We start from the raw sequence: 6,280 nt of genomic DNA, 5'->3' as shown, positions 1-6,280 counted from the left end.
TTTTACGGATCGAATTTGTGGATTAGACAGATTGAGCGGATCGGATTAGATTGTGAACACCCCTACCCACAATAGACAAGTTGATGAATACTAACATATATTCTTTTCCACACAGAAGCACCAAGTCTCGTCATTAATTACGGGCCTTTGAATAAAGTCTTTAGATGGATACACTATCCAATTCTAAACAAGAGAGGCTTAGACATGTTCTTATTCCATATCTGTTCAAATTATACATTTCATCTATTGTCTGACTCTTGATAGCATTCAAATCCATTAAGTGTACTGTGTTTATTTTCAAGTTTCTTTTTAGTACAAGGCTTTATATAGTGTTTTTGATTCTGTTCAAATAATCCATTAAAATCTCATATCAATACTAGTTAATTTTTTAGGTTTCTTTTTAGCACAAGGCTTCATAAATAGTGTACTTTTATTTCTTAATATAAGCTTTGCTTCAAGCTAAACTCCCACTTGTAGCTTACCACGCCTTTTGTCTTTTTCCGACAAAATCGTAGGATGCTTTCAAATTTAATCTAATAGCTGAAATTAATTATTGGATAATTTAAGCAACCGCTGGCAACCTTTACAACCGGTTATATTCTCTCATTACATTTCTCAGCTGCTAAACAATCCCCAAGAAAATGACGAAATGAGTAACCAACACACGCACCGCAGAGACAGATGACGGCAGGCCCCGCTGGCACAAAGGTTCTTCGATTGCTCTATTTCTTCGGCGTCGGATTTGTCTGTAGAACTGCAGTCGACAAGTGGCGGGAACTCATAAGAAGTCATTGTAGAAGAAATAGCAAGAGAGCGATCCATGGGCTGATGATAACTCGGCAACTGCAGTAGAGAAAACCGTCAAATGACCTTTTTATTTGACTTTTGATGGATTTTCAAAAATTTTGGTAATAAAATATCTCTTAATTTTTCATTTCAACGGCCTATTATTTGAGTTATTATTATGCATAATTGTTGGCAGAGTTAGGGTTTTAGCATTGGATTTTGGAATTTGTATTTTGGCTTTGATATGTTATTGTTGTGATGTCGATCAAGAAATTTATGACAACACTCTCCTCGAGTTTGATACTATAGCTATTGAATTTTAATGGCAGATACAGATTTTTCTTTGAAAAAAATACTTTACAACCGGTTATGCATTCATTTAGGAGCTGTAAGCTGAGCGTGAGTTTCATAATTTTCCAACCAGTCATTAGGCTTTCATGGAAAAATCTTGACATTGACCTTTAGGCAGCACTAAAGACTGAAATTGGTTGTAAAGGATCGAATTTGGGGAATTAAAATTTCCGATCATTAGTACATGAAAATGGCCTCACTTGTAGGCAATCGTTAGATGTAATGTATCCAGTTTCTGAAATCGAAAGTAGAGTGAGTTCTTTGGTTAGATGTACCCACATGCATTAAGGTTCGAAGATGTAGGATAAGCTAATCGTTTGCTGTCCGCTTTGCTGCACATGTTCTGAAATTGATCATTCAAGATGCCTTGGAACCATTCCGTGATGTGGCTGAGAAGATTTGAGGAAGTATTAAATATGTTGAAAGTTCACAATTAACACAAGGAAAGTTCAATGAGATCACCCAACAAGTTGAAATCAACAGTCAAAAGAGCCTAAAGTGTGATGTTTTTCTCTTAGATTATTTTTTTATTTTTCGTTTCAAAGCTGATAGTGTAAATGTTTTGTTTGCAAAAATTTCTAAACAGTACTTGAGTCAAGATGGTTAGGTATTTTATAACTTCCTTTTTACTCTTAACTGGATTCATAGAGAGTTATAACATTAACATAAATTTTTCTTTCAAAAGTGATCAACTAGACACTGATGAGATCTCACTTTTGAATCGTTCAACTCTTTGTAATTTCATTACTATTATATGCCACGAGGAATTGTTGAATTATATATATCTTGACATTTCTTCATTGATTGAATTATCTTTCATAATATTCCAGCTTCAAATGGGTACACTGCAGAGCCAATTGGATGCAGAATTCCTTCTGGCTCATATGTGGTCTGTAAGCTTCAAAGAGTGAAGAATGGTTCTAGCAACTCTTTTGACACTATCTAAGGTATAATGCCCCATTATTGCTTTTGCTTTATCTGTTTTACCTTACAGCATTTTGGAATTTATGAGAAGCCCAAAATTATTGAGTCAGAATTGAGGATCTGAACTTCTGTAAAGATATTTATATTTTTAAATCATAAAGTATTGCATCTGATGCTTAAGGTGGAACTTAGTTCACTGTAGAAAGGAAAATTATGTAGGGCAAAACTAGATGCTTTTCAAGAGAAAATTTCATTGATATTTTTCTGAGGATTTTTGCTTGGCCATCTAATTTCAAGCTGCTTGAATTTTTTCTTTATATCATCTTGGTTGTATAACTATAACTCGTTGAATTTGCTAGCACTTTTGCTGGTTGTTTATTTTATATGAGACTATGGTGGTAAAGTTTGAAAGCTCTAAAAGTAATGGAACCTAGGAAGAGTATGATATAGAATACTGTATCATTCTTCAGGCATCCAAAGATGATGTATTCAAAATAGCTAGTTTTGACTTTTGAGGTAGTATAAATAACTATTATCTCATATGGTTGCATCATGATAGGTAGGCATTAGTTTAATCACTCCAATTCCCCTGAAGTTGTTACCTGATTTATTATGACAATGTGCATCACGGTAAGTATCCTTGCATATTAAGATTTTCCTTCCGGCTCTTTGCAGGTACTTTTTGATCTTTTCCGGCATGATATGCGATTATGGGAAGCATATGCCATCACCTTACGGGCATTCTCTCAATGTTTTAGATAGTGCTCAAGATGAAATTCAAATTGGCTATTATTGGGTGCACAATTTACCATGCTCTTATTTTGCTTTTTCAGTCTTACCGGACATTTGCTGAATACCATGATATGCTTCAAGCCTTGGATGAAAAACTTTCATTTTTTTGTGGATTCTGCAATGATATGAGGGTGGTTTTTCTGACGATATTTGGCAACAAATCGGGACCAACAAAAGTAATTTTCTTAATGGCATGTCTACTTCTCAGATGAATGACTGTCTTGACTGTCTCTTCAGACTCCCAATTGATGAATTAACACTTGCCTCCCTTTTGTTACAATAATATTGCGTCCATCAGACGCACACAGTTAATTAGTGCAGATAAACGAAGTCTATGCATCATATACTGTTTTAAGAGTTCTCTCTCTTTTTTTTTTCTTTCCATTGTCCGATCTTTTGAAATTCTGTACAATGGTTATATTGTCTGATTATTACAGATTTATTATGGAAGTATCCTAAGTTTATCGAATATTTATAAATAAGAACTTTAAAGTTTTAGTTGAAAGAAGTCAGGTGAAGAGGGAGAGAACAGAAGCTAGAGGGAGAGAACAGAAGCTAGAGTAGTAAGCATTTGTTATACTTCATTCGATTATATCTAAATTACAAAGGTTGGTGGCCTTCTTTATGGTGAAGTTCCCACAGGCCATTTGCCCTCAAAACATTCGAAATATGCAAACATATTGACATATAAACATGCAGAATTAATATTTTGGATCTTTGTAAGTAATGCAAATAAAAGTGAGGTTGGGGGCAGACTATATTTACGTCATGTATTAATAGAAATGAAAACAATTATTCCCAAATAAAGTCACTTAGTTCAATGGATAGGCGTAAGTTGAACAAGCCATTTTTTGTTGTTACTTAATGATTGTAGTAAGCTGATGGCAGTAGATCATGCTCCCTGTAAAAGACAAACAGAAGCATAAGTTTCTCTTAATTAAGGCACCTGAAATGTATTTCCATGTCTACTAACCTGATTATTCCTCCATGAACTAAACCTTTCTGAGGATCTTGAATAGATTTATAGAGATCTCAGATAATTTCCTCATGGTGCGCCTGAGCAGAGACAACTCCTCTGTACTTGATTACTTCTAGCCAATACATCGAGGCCACCACCTGTTTTAATCAATTCAATCTTTTAACAGAGTGAATTACTAGAATAAAATTTATTAAAGTTGATCCAAAATCTAAATTAAAAAACCATATAAGCGAATGATTCAAAATCCAAAATCCAAAAACTCATATGCTTAAGGTGTGGACTTGTGACCCTCTACAGAATCCATGGAGGAGTAACTAAGGTAAAAACATTAGAGGTACTTTTGTCCATACTACTAGTATTCCTATGCTAAACATAATCTTGGGGGTAGATGTAGACTAATTAGCTATTCATTGAACATCTCATTTCTTTGCAATTAAATGCAAAAATGCACTTCACAACTGCAGCCTAGACCATAGAAGTATAGAATTCCAATTATCAACACGTAAAGCTACTGCAATGACTTGCAATCATAAGAAGATATATACATATGCTGAAATTCAAATATTTGAAGAGCTTAAACATCCTGGTAAAAAATAGACTAGTTCGTGGCTACTTTGGGGAAGTTAATTCCTAATAGCAGCAGAAAATTTAAACATACCAACTCCAGTAAACTCAATTAACCAAAACCAAACTCAAAGCAAGAAAAAACGTGATTTTAACTAACCTAATCATTATCATTGATATTTTAACACACTGATCTTCACATGGAGTTAACAAACATAAGAGTTACTGCCTAATACATATGTCTGGGGATACTCAAACTTGATACTTATACAGCCTCCCTATCAAAATCCCCTTCAAGATGTAAATGAATTATTAAATCCTAAACTCAGGGCAGAAAAAAGAGCCTGGTTTTCTTTTAACATAGAATAGTTTTTGAGATAAATATAGGAAAGAAAGAAATGAAACTTGCTAATACTGATTCAAGCCTAAACCGCATCTTCACCTCGGTTTAGCCCAGCACTTTCAACAGCTTCATTAAACTATTCACTTGAGCCTTTGCAGTTGTTCCCATTTCGTTTGAAAAGACTGCCACCATTTTGTGCATTTCTTTTTCCAACTTTTGATATAAATTGCTCATGAAGTCATCTTCCTCTTAATACTGTATGACAATGAACTACCACCATCCAAAGAGTTCAAAAAACAAATGAATAAGCAAAAGAATTTAAGAAATATTAACCACTGAACAGTTGCCTTAGATTATAGTCTGTACCAGACAGATAAATCTTCGTCTTAGCCGAGACCAACCTCTTATATCATATTTAAGCATGACTCATTAGGATTTAGACAATAGCTTATTTACAACTCAGCCAACCTCTTATAGCATATTTAAGCATGACTCATTAAGATTTAGACAATAGCTTATTTAGAACTCAATTAACTCTCCAGCATGAAATCCTCTACCCACATTTCCATCAAGGAGGTTGTCCACGGTTAAGGAAATTCCTTTGCCACATTTAGGCTAATGCTCCATAATTCAGATTTGAAAGAACTTTGGACAATATGCACTCATTCTCTGAAGACAATACCATACAAGTAACACCATACTAATTAGCTATATAACCAAATGATCCTTAGAAAAATTAAGCAACTTCCACCTGCACAGTTCGTTGGACGAATTTATAGAAACTATATGTTTGCTCCTTCTTCAATTTCTTCTCCAATAAATAAATATCCTCTTGCTTCTTCCATCCTGCACTTGTTACAAAGAAATTAAATAATGCTTCCTGGAATGCATTCTTCCCTTCTCTAATTCTTCTATAAAAAACATAACCGACAATCTTAACCTAATTACCACCATTAAATCTTTCAAACAAAATTTACAATCTCTTATCAGTAGTTACCTGTTGCGTCCGATCGAACGGCTCATCAACAGATCAAACAGACTTTTTCCACCCCTTTTCCATAAATTACATTTGACTAATTCCTAAAGTTTTGGCTCTGCCCAATGTCGGCCGTAGTTGGCTGCCACAGAGATGTATTCGACTTCAATTTCTCTACAGCGATTTCAAATTTACTTCAGCCTCATACGACCGCACTCCCATTGGCAATTAATTTCATGATCCAATTTTACTATATGTGGAACAGATTTGGGCAATTTATGGGATTTTGCGATGATTTCGACGATATCCTCCCAACACTGATTCAATCACCTAATTTTAATTATTTTGGATTTTTTTATTATATTTACCTACAGTCTCTGCATACAACCGACTACTTTACTTACGTGTGGGACACATATGATCCGTTAGATGGAAGCCCTCCAAATCCTACGGTAATTATAGCTGAGGACAAAAAGTGTTGTACGTTGCAACTGTTGCAACGTAGGTGGATAGTTTATGTTGATAATAAAGTTCAATTTTGTTCCATTTTTATTCAAATTATCAA

The 6,280-nt window shown here is 34.4% G+C and overlaps 1 long non-coding RNA gene across 1 annotated transcript; it reads left to right on the top strand.

Moving 5' to 3' along the window:
- Positions 1 to 572: 572 nt before the first annotated feature.
- Positions 573 to 3,210, top strand: LOC102616097 (uncharacterized). Its single transcript, XR_001507908.3, has 3 exons — positions 573 to 908; positions 1,968 to 2,084; positions 2,737 to 3,210. It is a non-coding gene; the product is annotated as an uncharacterized LOC102616097 (long non-coding RNA).
- The last annotated feature ends 3,070 nt before the right edge of the window (positions 3,211 to 6,280 follow it).

Source organism: Citrus sinensis, chromosome 8, assembly GCF_022201045.2.
Source record: "Citrus sinensis cultivar Valencia sweet orange chromosome 8, DVS_A1.0, whole genome shotgun sequence".
Taxonomy (NCBI): domain Eukaryota; kingdom Viridiplantae; phylum Streptophyta; class Magnoliopsida; order Sapindales; family Rutaceae; genus Citrus; species Citrus sinensis.
This window is presented reverse-complemented; position numbering and strand designations above follow the sequence as displayed.